The sequence below is a fragment of the Atractosteus spatula genome, chromosome 3, assembly GCF_055471065.1.
Source record: "Atractosteus spatula isolate fAtrSpa1 chromosome 3, fAtrSpa1.hap1, whole genome shotgun sequence".
NCBI lineage: Eukaryota > Metazoa > Chordata > Actinopteri > Semionotiformes > Lepisosteidae > Atractosteus > Atractosteus spatula.
In genome coordinates this window covers 17,920,958-17,948,325 of record NC_142708.1, presented here as the reverse complement: position 1 = coordinate 17,948,325, position 27,368 = coordinate 17,920,958, and the positions used below count along the sequence as shown (strand labels likewise).

At 37.9% G+C, this 27,368-nt stretch overlaps 1 protein-coding gene across 1 annotated transcript in view; it reads left to right on the top strand.

Annotated features, from left to right (window-relative positions):
- Window positions 1–2,061: 2,061 nt before the first annotated feature.
- pip5k1bb (phosphatidylinositol-4-phosphate 5-kinase, type I, beta b) overlaps window positions 2,062–27,368 on the top strand; it is a 68,740-nt gene continuing 43,433 nt past the window's right edge. The window contains exon 1 of the mRNA XM_088910224.1: window positions 2,062–2,254. The gene's annotated coding sequence lies outside the window, so the exon portion shown is untranslated. The remainder of the gene's footprint in view (window positions 2,255–27,368) is intronic.

Here is a 27,368-nt window from a genome sequence, read left to right as displayed (position 1 = left end):
TTTTGTTTATCCTGACCTTATTGTTGGTAATGGTTTTCATGAGGTACTGTTGTGTTGGACTCTGCCATTAAACACATTTTCCCCAGGGAACAATCAAAATGTTTGAATTCAATCCATCCAAGACACCAGCAAAGATTTAACATGCATTCAATATTTTCTTTTTAGAAATTACTAGAGCAATATAGCAACTGTAACTGGTCCGTGAACTCTAGATCTCGTGCAAGTTTACGGTACTTTGATAACAACGCAGTCCAACCGGAGAACAGAATATCGTTTCGGTTTCAGTGACGAGGGAGTGTCCAGGCGGTACGTGACATTCAAATTGCGTGCGTTATCGAAAGCCAGATAACTCCAGAACAAATATGTAGTTATGTTTCAATAGTTCCTGCAGTTCTTTACAAAGATCAGTGCTCAGTTCAGTGGCTTTCCTTTGTTCTTTCCTAGACTACCGCTGTTCTAAATTTCTCGTGTTCTGCACCGTATCTTTTCTGTAGACTGTGAACTAAGCCACTCATCTAAACTTCCAGCTGCTAAACACCACTATTAATTTAATTGTTGGATAACAGGGTCTTTACGTACAATACATAACGCTTCTTGCTCTTTAAAATAGATTTATAAAGACGCCAGAATAATCTGGATTATAATGATTATTCATTTACTTTTGTCGGAGATCGTTATGGAAGTGAAATTTCAGTTACTGTATATAGTGTTAGTTAATGAAAAGCTAACGGAAGGCTAATAATAGAACATAGGAGACATTATTACAATTCGCATAATTAAAAAAACAGAATTTCTGAAAATATAAAAATGATTATTCTTAAAGGATGAAAAATGTAATGCTACTACATGCACAGTGACTGTGAGGAGAGCAGAAATCGAAATGCAGTCTTCAGAAAGCAATGGAAGGTTTCCTGGACTCTGCAGTCACGATGTCTGATAGCGTCTGATTCCAGTAAAGCGTATCTAAGCACAGGAGGCCTGGACGCAAACCAGTAACCAGTTACTGATAACCAGCTGGCCAACAGGAAGGGTGTAGGCACACAAAAGAGATGAGAAACTAAGAAGCAGCAAGAAGATAAAGTGGGCAGTGCATTCTTCTATGAAACCTGAAAGAAGACAGGCAGCCATCTGAGGCTCAGAATGGGAGAGTATAATGGCTGGATGTAGCAGGAACTGAGAGCAGATGAGAGTCTAAATTCAGCTGAGATGTAAGGACTGTGAAAACCCCACTTATGTCAATGTGTGATCACATTTACCTGTTTTTGCTCTCCGTCAGAGAACTTTGCGGCCACAGAATGTCCAAACCAATATATCCGTATCCGTATCCGTATGGTGCTCATACTCCTCCACATCTGCAGGTTGAATTCTCCAGATGGTTAAACTCACTGCTTGGCCGCTGAGACCACAAGGCACAGGTTGTAACAGTTGTTAACAGGGGGTCGACCTCTGTGTCCAGGCCTAATTCCATCTCTGATTTGCTCAGCCTGGTCTATCTAAAACTCCTCATTAGCTGAATTGAAGAAGTGCATTCATTTGTCTGCAGCATCTGCTGTGAAGCGATATTATTGGTAGATAATGGCTGCTGTACAGTATGTCTCTGCACTGGGTGCTGCATTTCAGGAGCGCATGAAATGGGTGCTCTCCTATATGTAGAGCGGCTTTGGGATGAAAAGTCTTGTATCAAAGCAGTTTTATTATCATTGAATGAATATATTTGAACTTTTCCATAGTACAAACTGTCTAATCAATACACGTACTGTAAATACACGGGCCCCACCACTGAGGCAACCAATCAAACAAACCACCCGAACGTCCTGGAAATTGCCCTTGCTTCTTGTGATCCCTTACAAACGAAGACTGACAGTACATACTGTACAGTGCCCTGTTTACTGCATCAGCCAGTTCTCAGGTGTAGCTGAGCCACCGGCAGCCTGCAGACGGCCGCCGCCTCTGCTCGTCCTATCTCGCATATCCGCCTATGTGCGCTGAGCTGGGCTCTGGGGAGGTAAGCACAGAGAGGGGCTGGAGTGCGCGCAAAGAGGCGGAGACTTGTTTCTCTCTCGGACTGTGAGGCTTGCAGAGCGAGCGGCCCCGTTCGCGGACATACGGCGAGCAGGGAACCGGGCAGGTACGTCGCGTTGTCTAGCGAGGTGTGCATGTCTATCCCTGGAATAATATCGACCTGTGAAATCAGAAGGATTGCTGGTTGCCGAAATAAAGACTTGTATGGGCCAGAGCGATCAGAATACATAAGGTAAGAATTTGCATTTATTATGTTGTCGTCAAAAACATGCATTCTTTTCCTTCCTGACCCACCTGTGTAATGTAAATGAGGAGCTGCGAGAAGTTATCATATCAGTGCAGTTCTAGGTGTGCCTCGCCACTTTCAGGACAGTCGGTGAGCGGTGCGAACGGGCTAGCCCTGAATTGTTGTGTTTATATTTCACTGTAAGTGTTAGACTGAATATTGTTCATTACAAAGGAAGCAGATTTCTACCGTTTGAGATGCAGTCCTTGCGTCGGTTTACTGTTATCGCAGAGGGCTGTTAACTCAACAGACTGAAATTCACAGGAAACGACACTGTCTCCTTAAAAGAAAGTACTCTGCTTTTATCACCGCTTTGTGAACTGTTTCCGAAAATATTGCGACATATGGTTATTCCGTGAAGAAAAGTATAAATTCCACATTGCAGAAGACGTGATGACTCGTATTTCTTCCGAATTCGTTGAAGTCAACCAAAAAAACGTATTTGCTTTTGACCCCGATTGTAATTATCATAATTCAGCTGTAGAATTGTCTCAGTAACTTGTTTCAATGATATGTTGTGGGTATATACATTATATAGATGTCATAACAGAAGAACAGGTATTAAGTGCTGTAAAGGGAGGTGACAGTAGGAGAAAACAGAATTGTTGTGTCTTCTGATCGGTTCTGGCTGGTTACGTTTTAAATATATGTGGACTTCAAACCAAAGGTCATAACCAGCATTTACCCCAGCACAGTAAGTCTCGTTCTTCCTAACCTCTTTAGGTTTTGAGGAGAAATAATGAAGAAAACAAAAGCAGTCAGTTATGTAAATACGTATTAAATGTAGTATTCATGTACCTTGGTAGAGTCCTGTTAGAGACTATTGAATGTGTTTTCAAAATATTCCAAACAATTTTGTTCCATTTAGCAAAAACTATGAAATCATGGTACTTAAATTTGTGATGGATGTTGTACAGAATAGCTTTCTTTCTTCGAAGTAGTTTTCACTGCTGATCAGACATAATTCCTTTTCTGGAAAATGTTTGAGTCTACTAAAATCTAAAATGCTGGAAATGTAAACAAAACATCAACAACGAAATGTAAACAGAAGTTATTATGTCACCTTCACTGTTTAGACTCTTTCTTAAGGCGTAATCATATTATGTATCAAATCAAGATTTTTTTTGTCTTGTATGTCATTTATCCATTACTTTATCAAATATATACTTATATAATAATATGAAAAAAAAAATTCTTACATTACCAGGTCTTACCTAGAGTGCTAATATAAATTATTATTTGCATATATACTGTATATATGTCATAGAGCATATTGTATATATTTAAATGTATATGAAAATATATAGAGAGATTTAGTGTCATTAACTCAGACCTTTGGGTAGTGTTTTTACAACTGTATCCATTTCATTACTGCAGGAAAAGCAAGACGATTTTCTAATATTATTTGTGATAGTATTGTTTGAAATTATGTTGTTTAATGTGGTTTGTATACAGTATTACAGTACATTTTACAGAAACATTGTATTTTTTAATAAAGTTGAGGGTTTAAAGTGTTTTGCATTTGTAATTTGCATATACTCTATTTTGCAGCACATATTGACCTGTGTTCACTGCAGTGTTTCAGGAAAATTTAGTTTAAAACTATTGGTTATATTGGTTAGAAAGTAACTTTGACTTTTCCTTGTCAACATTACTTACTGTTATTTCTGAATGTAGTGAATTTATTCTGAATGAAACAACACAAAGTGCATTTCAATCTGAGAAGAGGCACTACTTTACACAAATGGCTGTGGGACTATGGAACCACCAAGCCATGTAGTTAAAGCTGATTTCTCACAAGAAACAGACTAGTTGAACCAGGATGGCTTCCTCTTGTTGACTGCCATTCTCAAAATCTTCAATACAGTAAGATGATGATATTAGCCAGCAGCCATATCACTCTGCAACTCACAACTGGCAACCCACTGAAGCTAGGTAGGTGTGAGCCTGGTCAGTACCTGGATGGGAGACCTCCTGGGAAAATCAAGGTTGCAGCTGGAAGAGGAATTAGTGGGGCCAGCAGGGGGCGGTCCATGTGGGTGCTAATGCCCCAGTATAGTGATGGGGACACTATACTATAAACAGGTGCCGTCCTTCGGATGAGATGTAAAACCGAGGTCCTGACTCTCTGTGGTCATTAAAAATCCCAGGGCGTTTCTCGAAAAGAGTAGGGATGTAACCCCGGTGTCCTGGCCAAATTTCCCATTGGCCCTTACCAATCATGGCCTCCTAATAATCCCACCCTATGAATTGGCTTCATTACTCTGATCTCCTCCCTACTGATAGCTGGTGTGTGATGAGCGTACTGGTGCTGCCGTTCCATCATCCAAGTGGATGCTGCACATTGGTGGTGGTAGAGGGGAGTCCCCATTACCTGTAAAGCACATTGAGTGGAGTGTCCAGAAAAATGCTATATAAGTATAAGCAATTATTATTATTATTTAAGAGCCATACTGTCTCAGCTCATTGTATTTGTATATTTCTGAACGTTCAGAGTTGGTTAACATTTAGGCCTGAAATGGAATTCCTTTGTGCTTTAGAGTCATAGATGTTACAGTATTTTATAGAGACGTACCGTCTTTTTTTTTCTGGAATCTTCCGGGAGTTCCATTGCAGGTCATCTGTGATTTAAATTTTATGTCAGTTGTTCATCCAAGTTTATCCTTTTTAGTTAAATGGAAACAGGGTCAAAGTCATACCCCATTCATCAGTCTGAAGTGATTTCTTGTTTTTAAAATCATAAGGACGGTCCCAATAACAACAGGAGCCTTTTTTGTTCTGTCATAGTTCATCCAGCTACAGTGGGAGTTGGCAAACTCCCACTGAATTAGCTGAAGCATGGACATATAACACCTGCCAAGTGAAAATTTCCATGCTTGAACCAACTTCTGATACATTGTCTGAAATGACGTGTGGTGTCGGATTCAGAAGAAGGATAGCCTCGATAAAGACAAACCTGTCTGTAATGAGAATCAGCAGCAAAGCAGAACTTACTCTCAAAGTTTGCTGTTTGCTGTTTACATTTGCTGTTTAAAGTTGCCTCCTGAAGTACAGTCAAGGAGACGAAGCAAAATGCAGTTATCAGTATCTGGTAAGAACGCCCTTGCTGGACACCTCACCAAGATAAAATAAACAAATGTCAGTTTATTATCAGTGTTAGCATCCAGGAAGTAAAAGTGTATACCTTTATGGGGAAAAAACAAGGTCTTTTTTCAGTCCTTATTTTAGCACTTGGGAGCATTTTACAGTTGTCAGAAAAAGTTTGGGAGCCCCTAGGAATTATATGGATTTCTGCATGAATGGATCCTGAAATATGATCTGATCTTCATCTAAGTCATCATAATAAATACAGTCTTATTTAACAAACAACAGACAACATTTTACACTGTCATATCTTTGTTGAACTGGTTTAAACAATCAAGGTCATTGATGGAGAAAGTATGTGAACTCTTATATTTAGTGACTAGTGGAACCTCCCTTATTGGCAAAAACCTCAACCAAACTCTTTCTGTAGCTGCTGATCAGACCTGCGCAGTGGTTAGGAGGTATTTTGGCCCATTCCTCTATACAAAACTGTTTCAGTTCATGTATATGTTTGGGATGTCTTGCTTGAACAGCCTGCTTCAGATCACACCACAGCATCGCAATGGGATTGAGGTCAGGACTCTGACTTGGCCATTCTAAAATACAGAATTTCTTCTGTTTGAGCCAATCTGTTGTTGATTTACTCCTGTGTTTTGGATCATTGTCATGTCGCATGACCCAACTTCTTTTGGGTTTCAGATCACAGACAGACGCCCTGACATTCTGCTGTAGAATTTCCTGATACAACTTAGAATTCATTGGTCCCTCAATGATTGCAAGCCGTCCAGGCCCTGAGGCAGCAAAGCAGCCCCACACCATTATACTCCCTCCACCATGCTTCACAGCTGGGATGAGGTTTTGGTGGTAGTATGCAGTGTTTTGTTTTCTCCAAACATTTTTTTATATGGCTGGGCAGGTCAAACCCACACCTGAATTCACTGGAACACCTGACTCATTGATTGGAATACCTGACTCCAGTTACCCTCTTTTCTAGATGTCATAATCGTAGAGGTTCACATACTTTCTCCATCAATGACCTTGACTGTTTAAACCATTTGTTCAATAAAGATATGGCAATGTAAAATATTGTGTGTGTTGTTTGTTAAATAAGACTGTATTTATTATTATGACTTAGATGAAGACTAGATCACATTTTAGGAGCCATTCATGCAGAAATCCAGATCATTCCAAAGGGTTCACAAACTTTTTCTCACAAGTGTAGAAAAGGGTTTCTAGTTTAACAAAAGACCATATGTAGAGTGAGGGATACATAGTTAAACATCAGCAATATTCAATAATGTTCAAGATACTACTCTGAACGGCAGAAGGGCTTTTCAAAATGAAGTCATAACTGGAGAGTTAATTGAGTTAAAAGTAGGAATAATATCGATTTAGAAAAATTAAGACAGTCTTTAGAAATAAAATTTTGTTTTAAGCATACATGGTAATACAATCTCTAAATTCCATCAGGGAATGTAAGTAAGTAAAGGGGAAGTTGTTGACTTCAAGCAGGATCATCCACTTTCCGTGTCAGATGTGAGAAATACTACTGTGCTTGTTAAGGGAGAAGTTGAAGTTTATAGCATTATCAGATTTATGCACACAGAAGAGTAACTTCCCAGTGTCACTGGCTAGACAAAGGCATGCACCTGTCCTTTTGAATAATTTTCTTTGTGAAATTCCCTTTTACGAACTCTTCCTCCATCATGAAACCCAGCAACAGTCACAAATAGTGGAAACAATCAGGTTACCCAACATTTTTAAAATGTCTGACATACTGTAGCGTAGCGTGACATAATGAGTTTAGCAGACAAAATGTGTTCCTGAAAGCTTCACATTTTTTGGTTAATAGATTCAGCTTCTTCTTAATTCAATCACTCTGTTTCAAGGTGGTCAAAAGTCAAATCTGAGATAATTCTCAAATATGATTAATTCAATCTCCAGGTCATCAAAATTGATTTTTAAATGAAATAGTCAGGACAACATGGTGACGCGGTGCTTAGCATTGCTGCTTCACAGCGTTTGGGCCCTGGGTCCAATTTGTGATCAGGAGTGCTATCTGTGTGGAGTTTGTATGTTCGCCCTAAGTTTGTGTGGGATTCCTCTGGATGTTCCAGTTTCCTCCCGCATTTAACCTACCAAAGACATACTGGTTGGTTAATTGCCTTCTGGAAAATTGGCCTTGGTGTTGGTGTGAGCTTTTCTGTGTTTGTGTGTCTGCCCTGCGATGGACTGCTGTACCCTGCCTTGTGCTGTTGCATGCAGGGATAGGCTCTGGCTCCCCAGCAACCCTAAACTGGAAGAAGTGGTTAGAAAATGGATGGATGGATTAAATAGTCAAGCAGTTGCCAACAAATTGACATCAAACTCTTATCAGCAGCTGCAAGTAGATGCTGAACTGTATAGCTTACAGTAGCAATTCAAGTGTCATATTTATTTAAGCCCGAAAATGCTGTATAACATCTGAAGTGTTGGTTCAATTAAGCTGCAGCTTGAAACTGGACTTTCTCCATATTAAATGCCAGGGTTGTTATATTAAATGCTAACAAGATGTAGTTTGTGTGGTGTCCTGATTTATCTTTACAAGTAGGTAGTGACATTTATGGGAGCAAAAGCAGACAGAGCTCAAATACAGCTCAGTAAGGAATAAACAGTTTACAAAGATAGTTGAAAATACAAGTATATCATCACTGTTGCCTTCATGGTAGAAATTCCAAAAGGGAATATGCATTGCTAAGGTTTCTCATCAAACTAACCACTTTAACCATCACAACATTAATAGTGTTGATAATCTTCCACACAACTGTAATGGTGTATCACCGTTTATTTTGGTCTGTTCAGCCCCAATGATCTCCCATAGAAAAGTTATACAGGTTACAATATTCAATATTCATCATTCTTGTGGCAGGCTCATATCCATATCTCCATATCGCTTTTAGGGGGGTTCAGGTCATTTGCTTCTGCTTCAAGGCCTTTGTGGCACACTGGAAGACCCGCCTACGTTCTCCCCCATATTCCTTTCGGACTTTGTGCCTTTCCCAGTGTTTATGATGGGCTATGTGCTTAAAGCGAAGGCTCGAAATTGCGTCTCCCCCCCACCAAGCCAGGTTCTTGAAAGCTCCTCTTTGCTTTTTAGATTTTCACAGAGAAGATGGAATAATTTTAGATGGAATGGAAATCAACAACACATAAGAGAGATGTGCAGGAAACAAGCAGCCTTGAACTTCTGTAGCATCCATTTTTCTGCTTTTTCAGAGGTGTTTTTCTTCCTTGGCGAAAATGGGTTTGGATAACTCCCAATTTTTCCTGTACTTGCTCTGCTGTACAAAATAGAATTTTCTCGGCAGTCCTCTCTCAGAATATGCTTTCCTGTGGTGTGGAATTATACATACATGACTATTTATTTCCCTTCACGTGAGCTGTGGTGACCACATAAAAATAAAACAAGCAATTAATGCAAAAGTAAGATCCATTTGATCACTTCTACTGATGACAGTTTTTCACTAAGTAATATTGAATTTCCTTTGTAATAAGTACACGCTAAACAAAGGGGTTTCCAAACATTTTGTGTCAAGAAAGCTATAATAAAGGCCGTCTATCCTAGTCATTACTAAAACACTTTCTAATGTTCAGTAACTGAGATGATCTACAAATCAGCTAAAATTTAAACGAAATAAATTACAGAAATGACTTGAGAGTGACATATTGTGCTCACCACTTCAGACTAATTTGTCTCTTTTGCTGAAGTTCATTGAAGCGTTTTAGCTTTTAAGAAAATTGTTTCCCAGATGATTTATAACGAGTTATAATATACCTTCCGCGCAACCCTGAATAGGATGAAGAGGTCAGAAATTGGATGGGTTATATACCTTTTGCCACTTCTGAAAATATTAGTCATGCGCAGTATAACTGAGATAGATTTTGGGAATCTGTTATATTCTGCAATTTATGTGCGAAATGATATTACACAGGCCAAAGTGTTTTACTAGTACATGGGCTTTTATTGTAGTTTTTTAGATCTAGTTCTCATTCTAAAATACAAACTAAAATAACTTTGTGCCATGTTTTAAGATATTAATAGAAGAGCTGGAACACAGTGTTCCCTTTAGGATTATCTAAGAGGAAAATGTAGAGCTGTACTATAACACATGTCCCTGAGAAGAGTTGTAGTTGAATTACCTCAGTGACAATAACTGAATGATTTATCAGAAAGATTTTTTCACATTGCTTCGAATGATTACAAGTGAGAAGATGTTACTTGATCCATCTTATATCACTTGGTGGTTAGCAAGTGATTAAGAGTAAACTCTTGTCCAGCCTTTTCTTCAAGGAAGCTACAGTATACACTTCAATATGACTGGGTAACTTGCTCCATACTCCCACAACTCTTTGTGAAAAGATGAGCACTTACCCTTACTTTCTACATGTGAGCTCTGGTCTGTGTTTCACTGTTGGTTTTCACAAAATACTTTGTGCTGCCAATACCTTTGAGGAATTTGACTATGCCTCTCCTAGTTTTCTGTGTAATAAGACACTCCCTTAACCCCTGTCTCTGTCACTCTGCTTTGGAATGTGGTGATTAAAACTACACACAACAATCTAAATGAGGTCTTAATTGTCTCATTTTAATGTCATATCCCTTGTGTAAGTTATATGATAGATGTGAGAATCTTAATATTCTGTTTGCCTTTTTGTTGCTTCCCTACATTGCCTAAAGGAGAAAAATAACGTGCCAATGTGTGAACACCTAAATATTTAAAACAGTGAACTACTGTAGGAATCAGAGAGTACAAATGGAAACTACAGAGAAGTGCATTAAAAACTGAGAACAAAAAACACAATGGATTTTAAACAATGGATTTATGGGTATGTGCAATAAGAGACCCAGCCAAAGCAGTCAAGCTAATATTGTTGATAAAATGACAGGTTGAGATCCTTGGATCAGTTAGCTGCTAGCACCCAAAATGAACTAGCTAAACTGAATCTATATTTTCTGTTATATTTCCTACGTTCCTACAGTATATCTTCTGCCTGGTGCTTGAAGATGTTTACTAATGCAGTAACTCTCCGGATTGCATTTTTCTAATGTGTGTGTCAAAACAAAAAATAGACAGATGATGTGCTAGACATCTGGTATAGTTATTTACCTGCTCATATTTTAGACTAAGACCGGAGTAGAAAACACTGTAGATTATTCAAAGGGAAAGCAAGAAGATGGACACTGTTTTTGAGCATTATTTACTAAGCTTTATTGACATACATCTTCCAGCATCATTCTGGGTGTCATTCTTAGTTGTGTGATGGCTTTTATTAATTCATTTAAACAAAATGTATAGCACTTCATCTGTGTCTTGCCTTGACCCACACATCAGACAAAAGCAATTCTCTTTGGGAGCCACAGAGCTACAGCATTGTCAAACATCAATTAATATGTGAGAGAGAAGCATGATTCATGTGATGACAGTAGAGAAAATACTTCCCAGTGAATGTTATGCTGGGTGTAGATGAAACGAGACGTTCTTTAAGAATCCATTTGTTTGAGTTTGTGAGGTTTTAGAAGGAGTCTTGCAGAGCATTTTTCCGTACGGAACCTCCTTCAGCCTTTCATAAAGCTGGTAACAGGTTACGTGCTTGGAATGTAATGACCACTCTTTATGTCCTTCCAGAATCCTCAGGCTCACTTGGGGTCTGTTCGCAATGCAATATCGTTATCATTCCAGAATGTGTTCTTGTCATTGTCTGTTGATTTTTATTGTTCTTAAAGAAAGAGGAATTCTGTGCATGGAAGTAGATCATCAGATTCAGGAAAGACTTTTCCTTCAATAAACTTTTTAGGTGCAGTTTTCATGCATTGCATCTTCATCTGTAACAATCAGTCACAAGCAATGGGATGGTGTCTGTATATATTCTGTTTAAAATTATTGTATGAGAAAGTGTGAAAATTCTTGTCAGAAGGAAACACAAATGGATGTTTCAATGCCCTCATACCTGTGCTATTTTGGTTGCACTTTGCCCACTTACCGATGTTGCTTTGGGCTTTATAACATGGCACTTCCCTTTCTTAGGCAGACAATTACAGACTAGCCTGAACTTACTGAAATAATTGAACCACGCAGAGATCTGGAACAAGCCAGTAGCTGATTGCTTTCTTCTTTTTAAGATGGAGGTTCAGTTACAGTAGACATGGAACGTGTGCAAAATGTGCTGCCATGTGTTAAGTTTATCAATGATATACTTAAAAGAGAAGAAACACAACAGGATATGAAACTGTTGCATTAAACTTTCTACAATCCTGTCCTGTACCACGTTACAATGTTTTGCACTAAGCATTTTAGCACAGTGTAAAAGAAGGGTGTATCAGTGTAAACATACCCTGGTAGACAATCTGGGCAGACAGTGTCTGTCCAGTTAGTGCTTAGTGCCTACCCACCCAAATAAGGCTGAGGGCAAGTTTGCCTTGAGCACTGCACAAGGGATGCCTTTTTCTTGAATCTACATTCTGGTTGAAACTCCTATGTTTGCATTTCCTATTGAGAAGCGTAATGAAGTTTTATTTAAATTATCAGATACTGCTCATCCTTCCTTCCTAGTTGTATCCAGCTGGTCTCACTACAATGTATGTAAATCTATGTATCAATTTTTAATGAGAGTGATAGTTTTGACAGGAATTACCTGCGGTTCATTTCCAGAAAAAAAAGTTTTACATATTCTGTTGAACTGTTAACGGGCATATGAATCCATAGCATGGGTCATGTGAAATAATGTATCCGTTCCGGAAGTTCATGAGGGGAATAAGCCGTAAGAAATTTCCTGATTCACAGATTTGCTTCTCATTAAAGCAAAGGTCATGTTGGTTAAAATAGGAAAACATAAGCTACGAAGTAACAGCTAGTAGTGTTTTTTGTAGATGCAGGCTGTAAGACACGTGTTAAAGATTATACCTGAATTACTGTAACGCAAGAAAGGGGTTAATTCCAAACGTGGTAAGAGGGGAAGAGCTATCTTAATATTGGTCTTTCATCACACTTTTAATTTTGGACAAACTATTTTTGTATCATTTGCTATAGAAATCGTATTATCCAAACACTTAAAATCAATTTACATAAAAACCAGGTTTAGGGCTTCAGACATGTAGAAATTAAATGTAAACCGATACTCTGTAGTTATGGTAGAGGAGTTTATTTCCTGTAGTTCAACTAAAGTTGTGGTAGTGCAATATTTGCAAAGAGAGTGGAATTAATAAAAATGTTTAATCTGAAAGAAAGGGCATATTTAAAACAGTGGCTTTAGGCTGAAAACTGGTAAAATAATGGTTGTTACCGTTGACACAAATTAATATTTAAACAACAATCTTTAAAATGAAACTGTTTTTCCCCCCAAAATAATACTATGCCTTTCAGACTCTGGCAAATAAAAGTGAAGTTCTGTATACCCTAAACCCACCTGACAATTGTTCTGGGTGATAGAGGCTGCTCAGTATAGGAATGCACTGCTGAGAGATGTGTTGTAGAGCTGGAAAAAGAGCTGGGATAGCATAAATCCTTTGTTTATTCCACACAAGTCTGGCTAATGGAATGAGACAACAGAGCTGGTTTGGAGCAGGACTCAGGAATACAGTAAAAATGTGCCAAGCAGTGGAATATGTGCTCAGAAAGTATCCTGTGACAGGTATGTACATTTACAGGCTTTTGTATGGTATACTATACTGTCATATACTGTAGTATAAATAAGGAAAGGCTTGTGGTTTTTTGTTATACCACATCACAACATAAATATGACATTGTATAGTTAAAAAATTGAGATTTAAAATGTACAGTTCAAAAATACTTATTCAGCTTTACTTTAGAACCAAAGTAGTGCCGAAGTTAATATTATACAGTTTCAGAAACACAGACTGTGGAGGAATGGCTTTTTAGAAAAAAATGGATTGGGATAAAATAAATATGGAGTCAGAGGACAAAAGAATTGGTAGGCTTCAAAAATGTAATGCTGAAAGTGCAAAACAGATTCATCCCTAAGGTAAGCAAAGCCTAGCTTAGAAATCTGTGTTCTAAATGGCTGGATCAATTTAGAAAAATATAAAGAGTACACAGCATTACAGAATCGTCAAGCACTGTTTCAGTATGAAAGCTGTGAAAACTGTGCAGTTTCGATTCCAAATTCACATTCGGCAGTGCTGCTGCCCCAAATGGAAAAACACACAAATACACAAAGGCCTGAGTTAGTTTGAAAAGTATGTGGGAGAAGAAATGAAACAAAGCTTTCCATTGGGTGTCTGGTTATTTGCTTTCACAGAGGGAGTCAGCAGAGCCTAATGGCTTTGGTAGATAGGATCTCAAGATTTGCTTGTCACCCATGGCAACCATTGTTTTAAAAACCACTTAACTGTACTTGAGATTATGAGCTTGCTTATTTCTTTTAAGCACATAGAGATTATGTTTATTCAGACCGAACATCAGACGAGATTGATTTGACATTGTAGTAGAAGGCAAGGTTGGTTTCTTTTGTTTTCTTCCTTTATTTGTTGCCTTACGGGCAACCAGGAAGGCTTCACGCAGTCTTACTTTTTGCAGTGCAGTGTATCTCTACATCAAATCAAAAGCATCCCAAGTTTCCACTTCAGGTTTTGATCCCTGCAGTGTGTCAGTTGATGTGCTGTGGTGGCATAGATTAGTATTTGGTTTTCAGATGAAACTCTGAGCCCATTGTTTTCAAAAGATTGTTGAACCTGGAACAGGTTCGTCATTCTTACTTGTGTCCAGCAGGCTGGTAATTAGATTCCATTCCTGTGATCAAGCCTTTGATAAAAAATTCTGTTTTATCAACTGTCTGTTCTATTGAAATGCTCCCCTTCTTCTGGGAATACTTATGGAATGGCATTTTCCTTTTTTATTTAAGGTATTTATTTGAGCGTAACTAGAGGGGAATCTTCCTTTCTTTAATCTTTCCAAATTATCTCTTGTTTATGGGAAATCACTTTTAAATACTGAAACACCTCCATGCCTTTAATATTGCAGTCTGCATATTTCACAGTGCAAGCTTACCTGACCTTTTTCAGCAGTGGTTTCCAAATCACGCTTGGTGATAATTAAAGCAACAGCAGTAAAAATAGAGGCTGTGAGAGAGGTGGGTGGGAAGCTCTGAACTGGATATCATTCTCATTCAGTGCTTTGAAAACGCATGAGATTTTTCAGAAACCCTGAGCCACAGGGAGGCTGGAGGAAAAGACATGCTGTTTTGCCTTTTTTTACGAAGCTAAATGATCAGGCTGATGTGTACTTTTCAGCTTCATTTGGTCAAATGTTGTTTCTTTCTTCATTGTTTCCTGAAAGCGTTTCTCCCTCCTTACCCGCACACTTGCTATCTTAGACATCTTGCAAACCGGAAATTGAAACGAGACAAAACATTAGGTTTGCAGTGGTAGTTGTTTTTGATACGGTGTTGTTATGACTTACCTGGGCTTCCCATGACTAATTATTTTCAGGTTGTTTATGTTATGATTGATCTTGTTGACTACTACTACTAATCTATTTGGCTGACACTTTTATCCAATGCAGCTTGTTTTAGCACCCATTTATACAGGTGGATATTTTTCTAGAGCAATCAGGGTGAGGTGTTCTGCGCATACAGCAGTGTCTCAGCTGAGCTCTGAACTCACAACCTTCCCGGTACAAATCCGAACCCTACCCAGTGCGCCACACTGCTCAGTACTAGTTCCAGCTGTACATTTAGGTAGTAAGGGAGGAAGTCTTGGCCTTGTTGTTCTGTTTCCTTCAGTGAAGCCACCTGTAGAAAGGTCGTGAGCAGTAGTTTGTATGCAAGCTTATTGATGAGAGAGGTTTACATATAAGAACTGTGCACATGGTGCCTGTGTAGGCTGTGGATGTTTCACTCAAGGTGCAGAACAGCAAGCTGGCGATACTGGGAGGTGTGTATGAGACATGGACTTCACATGTTTAACCGAAGCGTACTGCTAAAAAAACCTATAGAACAGCTTTACTCAACTTGGCATATATTTAACTTCAGTTTCTCAGAGACGTTTTGTAAATTATCTTTTTTAATACAGTAATTATCATCTTTCAAGTTGGCAACATAGTTGTCAGCATTTACTTTGTACTGTAATCATTTTTTAACTCCAAAGGAAACTTAACTCTGTATCATTCACACAAAGATTCCTTTGGACCATATCATGACTTTTAAATTGTTTCCATGTTGCAACTTCAAAAATATTGTTATTTGTATCAAGATGGCATTTAAAGTCATAATACCACTTATGTAGATGTTTGTTTTAAACTGTTATAGTTATTGATGATATGGTAAATTTGTTTTTGATCTGTATAACTTTGCTTTCTTTGTGTAAGAATTTTGTATTTGTAGAACAATTCTCTTTAAAAAACAAAGTATTACCTCTACAATACTCGAAATGTTTTTGTGTTTGACTGTATAATTATAAATCACAGTCTTTTTCCTTGATAAATTAACTTTACTTATTTATTGTGTAAAACTAAACAAAATTGTTTACTACTCTGAAAAATAGGAAAGTAAAATGGAAAAATCAGATATTCTGATGGTGGGCTAGAGTAATTAAAATTGTGTTAAAACGTTTGTAAGCTTAATGCATTATAGTTTCAAGCAGAAAAGTCCTTCATTCCTATACTCTGTGTTTCCACTGTGGTTATATTTTTGTAGATAAAGATCCCCTCTCTTACAGAAAATGAACCAATCACTCAACAAAGGCAAAAGGTTTCTGTGTCTGCCAAGTACCTAACTCGTAAGAGCAAACGCTGTGTGTGGAAAAGTGTTTTTGTGTTAGTGCTGGTCTTTATTAATTCACCTTATCAACATGTGACACAACCATCTGACCCATGGCTCCATTTGTCTGGATTCTGTTTGGCTTCCTTCTCTATCAATAAAAAAGTCCCTTGTGAAAACACATCTATAGACTTGTAACCACATAGTTAGAGCGATTCTAATCTGTGCAGACGTGAGCATGGAAGTATAAAGTGTTGTTTGAGATGAATAATTTGCATTCAACAAGCTTGTGGCAAAATTTTGTATTTAAAGAAGTTGGGTTTATTGCACTGTAGATAAAATTGGAGTTTTAAATTACCCTTAAAAAAGTGATTGACCACACACAAAAATTAAGTGAGCATTTTGTCTTCTGAACACTTCTTGTGTGAAGGCTACAGTGTGTGCTTTTGCATGTGTGTGCACACTATTTTTGCAAGACCCAGTATCAAGGATTTTTTTTATCAGAAAGGGTGATAACCTTTATAAACAAGTGCAATGCTGCTTTCTATGTTGAGATTAAAAAATACACAATATAAAAAATTGCTTTTCTTTTATTCGGTTTGTGTTAAGTCGTGGGTGGTGCCGTGTTTAGTATTATTGCCTTGCAGCACTGGGGCCCTGGGGTGCAATGTGCTTGGAGTGAGTATGTTCTCATGGGCTACCACTGGGTCCTCTGGTTTGCTTCCGCAGTCCAAAAACATAGTGGTAGATTAGCTGGCTTCTGTGAAAACTGACCCTAGGTGTGAGTGTGAGTTTGAGTGTGTGCGTGTCTGTGTCTGTGTGTGTCCTGCAATTGACTGGTGTCCCCTCCCTGTGCCCTGTCTCACGCTTGTTGCTTGCCAAGACAGGCTCCAGCTCCCCCACGACCCTGAATTAGAAGTGATTAGATGAGAGATGGATGGGTTTAGTTATAGCTTTAGAAGCACCAAATGCGGCTGCTTCCCAGACTTGTCTTAGTCATAAGACCTGCTAAATGTCAACAGGAGCTTCTTTGCTCTGCACACCAGCAGTGGCATAGCAGTACACGAGCAAACAGAGTGAACAAAAGGTCCTTTATTTCTAACCCCTGTCCTCAGTGCAACCTACAGCAGCATGTCATGTAGGCCATACTGTCTTTACCTTGAGCAAAGTAGTGTAGGGTTAGGGTGTTTATTCTCTTCAAAGGGCAATTATTCAGCTTCTCTCCAGAGCACCATTTACTGTAGTCGCCTGTTCTTTGAACTGTTCTATGTTTTACAAGTTTAAAGTTCCTAAACTTTAGACTAAAGATTTAGCAGTGTACATTTATGAAAGAGAGGGATTATTGTTTTTTCACTAAAAGATCATTTTGGGAGTTTAGCTGGAGTTTGTTGTAATTTGTTGTCATTTTTGTTGTAATTTGTTACATGCTGGAACTCAGTAATTTAGAAATACCGGAGAATTTTACACTGGAGAGTACTATTGTCTAATGTGTTTAGAGAAACAGAACATCTGGACAAATTTGATACTGTAGCTGATAAACTTTTCACACACAATAACACATACATATTTTAGAACCCTGAACAGTTTTAAAACCATTTTAAATGGACAAATCTGAAGTCATGCTCGTTTTCCCTGAAGGAGGTTAAATTGCACCATCTCTGCACCATCTAAGGGCCTTATCTTGAACTCAGACATGTTGTAGCTGCAGACAGTGGAGCCTGCAGTTTGTCGCAGTGCTCACTCTCCAGCCCAGTGTTTGTGAATACTTACTGATCACTCGTCACAACTGCCAGGTGTCACTTCTGTCCCCTCTGGTGTCCCCCAAGGCTCTGTCCTTGGTCCTCTACTGTTCTCTCTCTTTATTTGTTCTATGGCTTACCTCATCCACATCCAATTTGTCATTTCTTACCTACCATCCATGCCTACTTTCATATCTATCTCCTGCTGGATCCCATTGTCTTAAACTCAGGAGAGTCTCATCCCCTCTGAGGCATACCTACATAGCCCATTCACAGAAGTCGGAACATGGCCACCCTTCAGTGCCTGTTGGAATTTCATCTGACAGCATGTGTGAGTTCTCTGCTGCATCCTACAGAAATGCTTCTTGTAATACACTAATGTTCTTAATTCTGAAACTTTTAATGGTAATAATTGCATTAGTCTCTGAAACATGGAATACCTACAAACAGGTTATTGCTTTGTACACAATCTGTATACTGTTTTGTTCTTAGTATTTTACTTGTTTAGCAGTCTTCCAGTCTGTGTCAGCTTTATTTTCTTTATCTACAGGCTTATCATACCTTCAGAATTGTTACCAATACTTACACATGATGAACATTTTCTATATTGTACATAACAAATAACCAGTCTGCTTTTTTGTTGTTGTGATACCTACGTCTGTCATTTATATATGGATTCAGCTCGGTTTTATGCTTTCATAAGCTGCAAAACCATCTTTTCTGACAGCTTGACATTCTTCCTCGCAGTTGTCCAAAAGCCTCTTTGTTTTATCAAGGACACAGTTCTTATTAAGTCTTTAACTGTCCAGAAGAGCTGCAGTTTTAGTATACAAGCAATTATACCCTTGACAGCTGTGTATCTGTCAAGAAGAATGAACATATCTGCGACCGAACCTAGAGACAATAAAAATATTGATTTCATATAAAAGAATGGGCCCCTCACCTTTGCTCCAGGGCAACTTTGTTTTCTTAAGCTGATCTGCCTCAGTGATCTTCTGTCAGCTGGAGAGCTGCATGCTTAAAATATGCAGTATTTATCAGCAGCACGTTTGCAAAAAAATAGTTGACTAGAAATTTCAAATGCTTGTGCAAGCAATTTTTTAAAGATGATCAGAATTGTTTTGAGAAGTTTCAGAACTGAGGATAAGCCCTCCTCTTGATTCCATACCATTGAATTGTGGGAGGGTGCCAGAATCTAAACTTAAAGGTATGATTTATTTTACTGTATTTTGTTCTTTTTACCACGAGACAGAAAGCTGAATCTGTTTGACTAATCTAAACAAAATCCACATGTACAGACAAAATTAAAGCACAGTTTTCAAATTTCTAAAAATAAAACAAAATTAAATTAAAAATGACAAGCAGACTTATTTTATTATTGCCAGGCCTAATGTGAAAGTAAGCTGTGAGTCTGGGTTTTGGCAGTGCTTGGGATTTTATGAGTCAGTGTTTTAATTTTTGGATGGGTACAAGCTTCTCAAAAAGGCAGAAGTATCTACTTCTGTGCAGGAGCTCCTTATGAGGTCTGTGGTCTTCCTGTGCTTAATGACCCATCATTTTGTTGATGCAGCATTTTTTTTCCAGCATATATCTCTCTGGAAGAAGCTCAGCTGGCTTAGAAATGATACGAATTTAGGTTTTTTGACAATGTTTTGAACAATGTCATAAAAAACAAACAGTAATTCGTAGCCACTGCAGATCGTATCCCACTCTCCCACACCCACAAATTGCGACTAAGAATGGTCATTTTAACAATTAACCTGCACGGTGAACCTTTGTAATTACAGTAGGTCTTGTTGCACTACACCCTTCTCATTCTCCTGTAATTCAGAATATGAATAGCTGTGTAATTAAATGGTGGTAATTATCAATGCTTTTTTAAAAGTAACCAGCTGAGCTTCTGATTGAACAACATCATCACATAGCTACTTCATAGGTGGTAGTTTGAGGTGGTGGTTCTGGTATTGTGCATTGTGGAACAACAATAACCCATGTTTTGTCTGAGGGAATTCCAACTCTCGGCTTGTCACCTGACACGCATTAATTCATTTGAAACTTTTTCATACTTTCTTTCTAATTACTGCTTCATTATTTAAACCTGGAATTTTTTTAAAAGAAAGCACTATTGTGATATTGCTTTATATACGACATCCTTCTATAAAGAAAGGATGCCCTATGTAAAGCAGTAAGACATATTTATTTTGTTCAGAAATAGAGTATGTGTTCTCGAAGTGAGCTGTGTGAAAAAAAAAAAACTTAGTGTTAGTGACTTCTAGGAATGAGTCTGTCGTTTTCAGTGGAGTGGTGGAAATGTGATATGTGCTGCCAGCCACCTGTAACTTAAGACCAAACTTCATGTGCAATAAAAGAGTGGCTTTTGCCCCCATACAATCCATGTTTGTCAGCTGCAGTTCATTTCTGTCAGGTGTAAATTATCTCCATCTAAGTGGACGTTTAACTGTGACGTGAGACAAAGTGAAATCATAGTTATACTCCAGGACTGGCAGTCCAGGCTTTGTGAGGCAGAAAAAACAGTGATAACTGGACAAAATCTATTTATACCCTCTACATGATGATAATGCATTGTTTTTCTTGCCAGTTCCTGGTTCATTTCTTTGATAGACTGTCTCTATGAAAGTGTCTTTTTTAGTTGTTCTGACATATTCCACAGATGTATTTTTGTGTTTCCTCTAAGGATTAATTTGTAAAAAAAAATGTACTTTCCTCTGATTTGATATTTTGGGGGAAACTGATATGCTTTATTGGAATTTGGATAGATCCGGACCTGGGGTGCTATATGAGTGGAGTTTGTATGTTCTTCCTAGGTTCACGCAGGGTTTCTCTGGCTGCTCCAGTTTCCTCCCACAGTCCAAAGACATACTGGTAGGTTAATTGGCTCCTGGGAAAACTGGCCCTGGTGCGAGTGTGTGTGCATGTTTGTGTCTGTGCATGCCCTGCGATGGACTAGTAGCCTATCCAGGGTGTAATCCACCTTGCTCCTGTTGCTTGCTGGCATTTACCCCCAAGAACACAAATTGGGTACAGTGTTTACTAAACGGTGAATGGACGGATGTTTATTATATATTAAGGGACACATTTTTCATTTTGTACAGTACAACAATGATCCCAGTTTAGGGCAGCATCAACAATCGCTTTGGCAAAAAAGGTTCCTTCTCTTCCTCTTGAAACACCTACAAACAGCTCCTTCTAGCATTATTCGAAGGAGAAATCAAAGTCTGTGTCTTTGGAGAGTGAGCAGTAGTCTTTACTGATCCACTGCCAGTCTACCGGATCCTTATCTGCTGAAGTAAAGTGAACTAGGAAATGTGTTTTGTAGAGTTGCTGGCATTGCTGGCACAATTTGCTTATTTTAGCAGATTTCAGCTGAGCGTTCAATTGTGACTGAAAGATTGTAAGCACTCTTGGCATAATAAAAGAGTGCTGTTATTGGAATTTCTTTTAGATTCTTTTAGATTGCTATCTAATCCCTAATGAAAAACAGCTCACATTGCCTAATTACAGTACATTACATGCATAACCTATGTTTTTATGTGGTCCGCAAAGCAGGCCAGTCAACATAAATAATCAAGTATGTGGGCTTGTGGGTGTGTGAGGAACAAAATAACAACAAAATGCAGATGTAATAAGATAGCATACTTTTCTTCCTCATTGAAGAGAAAGCTGAAATTCCCTAGTCATGTAATGTAAAGATCATTGACACCGTTTTCACACCAAACCGTTTGTGGAGATTATAGCAGCTGACGTTGCAGGATAAGTTAGTGTATTGTAAAGGAGAAAAAAACACATCTTTTCACAATTTAGAATGTAAAGTACAGATGAGCAAGGATGGTATTTATGGTATAAATAAAGGTCAGGGTTAGTATAATGTCCTACTGTATTATACTAATATAGTAGATTAATGAACAAAAATATATGTAAAGTGTAATATAATTAAATTCAGCTCTCAGATACCTCAAACTGGGCCACATATGTACTGGAGTAGAAACTGTTTTTGTTGGCATTCCTATTTGTTTGTTTCCTTTAAAAAGTAATGTTGTAATATGTTTCTTTAAATATTTTTTGTGACAGGGTGGTGTTTTTCTAGCAGTTATGTGATCAGTGCTAACTGTATAACTGTATAAGCATGCTACAGTTTTGTGAGCTTAGTGCCAAAATATTCAAATAAAATCATACAGCTTTTTTATACATGATGGAGAACTTATGGTGGCACCAAGTAAGTTAAAAGCAAGTACTGCTCATTATCTTTTGTCAGACAGTCCTGGAATGTTGCTTTCATTTAGCTTTCAGTTGCACATTACTGGAGCACTTTTCAGAACTCTTTTCTTTTCTTTACTACCAGAGAGAATGGAAATTTAACAAATAATGTTCAAGTGCTATAAGCCTGGCACATTGAAGAATTTTGTCTAGGGCACATATTTTGCTACAAAACACAAGTCTAAAACACCATACACTTGTTTTCAACCTTTGAAGACTATTATTTTAAAATCCCCCCCAAGGTTAATTAAAGTTCAAGCTGGGAGAGATATATCAGAAACAAAAGTTCATTATTGGATAGATTATTGTGTTGCTACCTTTATCCGTGACAATTTACAAGGGCCACAGTTGTCAGTTGTAAATACAATGCTGGACAGAACAATGCAGAGACAATAAAAGGAGACAACAGTGAATGCAGAGATGTGCAATGCTGCACCCTGTTCCAGGCAGAACTGCAGATGCAGTTTTTGGAGAGCAGCACAATTTTGCTGTTAACACTCAGGTTCCGGTTGCATAAGACACTTTCAGGGAAATGCAGCAACAAAACCTTCTAAGTCATAAAGAATTGTCCTAAATAATAAAGAAGAGAAGGGCATGGCTATTACACATAAATTATATATATATGAATATAAATATGAATATATATGTGAATATTTTGCCATATCTACCTTTATCATATGATTATAACTTCCTTCTAGTTCCTTTTCTGTTCAAAATCTGCAAATTGTGAATATAACCTCTGTGTTTTTTATATAATATGATGTCAGAAATTAAGTGGAATTGAATACAACTTACCTTCTCTGATGGCATTGTACTCAGTCTTGATTAGAGTTATCACATGAAGTACTACAATACAGTGGTGCAGAAATTGTTTTTCTGTCTGAATGGTTTGTTTACTTCCTTGTTGTCCTCCTCTCTTTCCAGCTTTGTCAATTTTTGCATGTTGAAGTTTGACACTAGAACACAATTATTAAGTAAAGACCCATCGACAGACATGGGAATACACTCAAAAAAATGTAAAGGAGAAAGAAATTAGATTTAGCCGAAGAAAGCAGCTATTTAATCACGTAGATGAAAAAAGTAACTACAAAAATACATTTGTTTACTTATACCAAGCTGTCTTTTTATTGAACTTTTCAAGTATCTAAATTAGAATTGGAATAGACAGTGGATGTGAAAGATGTGAACCTGGATTCAAATACTTCAATGAATTACATTTGCACATCTGTGCTCTTTTTGGCTCTCCATCTCCAGCAAAAGAAGTTTAGTTGACATTTGATAGTGTGTGTTTTCTGATGATGTGCAAGTTAGGATTAGAATGGCATGCAGATTAATATCGACCACTGCCTTTTTGTTTTAGAGAAAGATTGATTGAAATGAATTTTTCTTCCTAAATGTGCTGTGAGAAATTGTCCAGTGACTCAGATGAGAACATTTGCTGAAATCTTTCCATGACTGGTCTCAGGGGTCCATGTCTGTTTCACTGAGTTAATTACAGTAAATATATACCGTAGTGAGAGGCTTTCACAGTGCATAAAATGAGAATTGGGACAAATAACATCCAGCTTCTAATGTCTCTCAGTATAGGTTCTTTTTCTACAGTAATAAACTGTCCTCACTAATGCCTAAGAAAGCAAATTGCAATATAAGAAACAAATTAATGTTATATGATTGGTTTAATGTGAAAGGCAACTAAAAATAAATATTTTAGTTATGGTCCCAAAGCTTCACACCCGAATAAACAGAGAGACCGATTTTGTTTTCCTTATTACAAAACATATTCTCTGCCTCTTGAAACATTTTATAAGTATTTGATGTAAAGCGTTAAATAACCAATTATCATTTCGAGATGACAGAACCCCTGCTGAATTATTAGCAGCACGGTTCATTAGAAGAGTGTTTGGCGATTTGTGTTGTAGATCTCTTTTTTTCCACTGAATGTGGTAATGAGCAGAGGCTTTTTGCCAACATACATTATATTTAAATTTAGCCGATACAAAATTTTGTGCTGACATGTTTTAGCAAGCACAGTGATAAAAGAAAGTCAGTGGCTTAGGTGGAGCTTAATTACCATATGCAAAAGAGTACGAATGCTTAAGGAAGTATTTTAGCATTTGTGCATTTTTGCAAAACTGTCTCCCTTTCCTAATGCCAAGCTGTCCCTCTTTCTTTTTTCATGAGCTCATGAAGGCCCTCCAAAGCACGAAAATAAATGATTCAGTTTCCTGGGAGCACAGACAGCTGTCTCAGCTCCTCTCAAACTTCATATCACAGTATGTGGCTTGCAGTTAGCTTTTTTAGAGAACTTAGGACTCTCCTAATGAAAAAATAACAGACTGCTAAGGAGGAGAGTGTGTTTGTGGCATAGAGGACATTAAAGTTTCTTCAATTCTGTAGAATTACTTTGCCGTTTTTATCTCTGCCGCTTTGTAACTGTGCTGTGTAGAAATACAGCCTATTGTGATGTGGTGCATTGTTGTTGTTGTTTTTTTTGTATTTTGAAAATGTTAAATCCTATGACAGCCGTGGATTTCCTCTTCTCTTGGAGAAATTGTAAATGCAAAGGGAGCACAGCCTGAAGCATCTTCTCTCAGTTTCGAGCTGTGCACCATTTTTGTCAGTTATCTGAACAGCAAAGTGAAAAGTGGGGATGTTTCAGCGTGATTTTAAGCAGATTGTATGTGAACTGTATAGCAGGCCTACATGTAATCCAAGAATATCTTCTTTCACGGATAATTCAGTTATGGCAAGGAGCTCTTTTGTGGGCAGAATTATATTCAAGGAAATTAGGAAGGTCTGAGGGAGCCTCTTGACTAGCATCTGTATAAATTAACAGCTCCAGGGAATACAAGGGAGGCTCATCGGACAATGCTGGGTGCCTTGTATGTCTCAGAGCTGGTGTGGCTGTACGTGGTGCTTGTGTGCGTTCAGAAATGTTCTGTTTTAATGCCTGTGCACTAGCAGCTGAAATACAGATTCTGCAGGGTGTTATTAAGATCTCATAAGAACCCTATCAGTGTCCTTAAGCTTGACCTTGAATGTGGAGCTGTCCACCCGTAATCTTCATACTTAACTTGACACTTGAGGTATGGTAATGTAGAAGAAAAAAAAATATTATTCATTGGTTTTCCTCACATTGCATTTGGTGCTCATTAAATTAGGTGATATATATATCTATATATATATAATTTACAGAAAGTGAGAAACGTTGAACTCGGATCTGGTATTCCATTAATACATTTTATTATTCTATATTGCAGTTATGGCCAACTGGATTATTTGGAGTTAAACTGTACATCATGGATTTCAAGATTGTTGTGACTGAAAAGTTTGGCGGCTTTTTCTATGGCACTTTAATAAAGATGTTTGAGACCTTGTTAAAAAAAAGAACATGCTTAACTTGACATGAGTCCTGATGCTGTAGCAGAAGTACTATAAGAACGACCTAAGTCACATGTACTGATTCCATCAGTTATTGTATAAATGTTTAACAAGAGCTTACAATTACAACATTGTAAATAGCAAATAGTTGATTCTCTTATGGAATACAAAGGTGAAATTCAGCTTTACAATACATCATATGAAAGGCTGGGTGATGCCCTGTTATTCTAGATGTTTATGTAGCATTTTAGAAAATCTTTGAGATTTCATTAACAGTGCCTGTTGGACTTACTGTAATAGGCATGCCAATTTCCAAGTCTCAGTCTTTCAATAATCTGCTGTATCAATTGGCAAAGTAATGGGAGAGAGAAAGTGGACTGTGGTCGGTTCAACTTCGTCTATCAAGCCACAGTGATCTTTACTAAGGAGGTCAAGGAAGCCTGGAAGAGGTCCCTCTGGGTGAGCTCATTCCAGTAGGAAGATACATGTTAATGCTTAGGGTGCTTTAGAAATTAGGTTGCCTGTTCAAGCAACTATATTCTGAAAATTGGTCACCGTTAATCAGTGACTGCACATACCTTCTGTAACTCATGTACTGCATTGTGGAGCCGTAGTTAGGATGTTGGACCTGTTATTGTAAGGTTGTGGGTTCAAATCCCAGGAGGGATGGTATACTTCAACAGGATTGTTACAAAGAAATGCCCAGTTGTCTAAATGGTGCCAATGTAGAGAGGAAGCTTAGGTTAGTAGTAATTAAATGTGTGGTAATTTCTTCACCGAAACTGCACAAATGAAATTTGCATTAGGTTATGATAGAGCACCAGGAATATATTGTCTCCATGACTGCTTTTGCCCATGATCCTATTTCTAACCAATAAAACTGCTATCAACTAAAGCCCAGATAGAACAAAATATCTGCCTCACGTGCAACAGTGATATTAATAGTGCTTTTAGCTGAATAATAGCTAGGAAATGCAAATGTTTTACATTTTTGTTTTGAGTGTTGAAATGTTCTGAAGATTTTTAATTTCCCTAAAATGATCCATTTGTTTTTCACTTAAATACTGTTGGTTACAAGATCTTATTAAAGGTGAAAAAAGGTCTGACATGATTTGTCTTGATTTCAGCCTTTACATCGACAAAAGCTGAAATTTCAGTATGGGTGTGTAGACGTTTGATATCAGCTGCATGTTGTATAGCTGTCACGAGAATTGCATGTATGTCATTTCTAGGAATTAAGTTCATTGCCACCAGCACAGGAGTTAATTTATTACTGTGTAACTCGGGAGTGTGATTGTGGAGATGAAAGCATTTGGCTGCTGTGTTTATAAATCATTCAGTATTGCACATCAAAATAGGGAATAGAAGCCACAATGATAGGATATATTAAAAAAGTGCAGCATGTCTTTTTTCTGTGGCTATAAGACCTTTAATGAATGATTTCAGATCTGTTGTCATGCCTAGCAGGTAAATACCATAGTTTGCCAAATGACTGTAGCTGAATGTGTGACTAGTTGATGAGTACGATGCTTCTTTATATGTGTTTTGTGCTCCACTCAGTCTTCACATAAACAAAAACATCAGCTTTCATTGTTTCACTGCAGTTGGTTGGTTTATAGTTCTTGGCTTCCATAACTGATGTTGTAACAGGATTAGTGATACTGTAGCAGCAAGACAGCCCCACTGTTATTTATTGTGAAGGGTCTTGGGTTTACAGCAGTCTAAAGCCTCAGCTGTAAATCGATTATAAACTAATAAGCAAGGACAGCAGGCATCAGAGATTTATGTAATTCCATGTTAGTGGCGCATTGAGATGCTGCTCGTGCAGC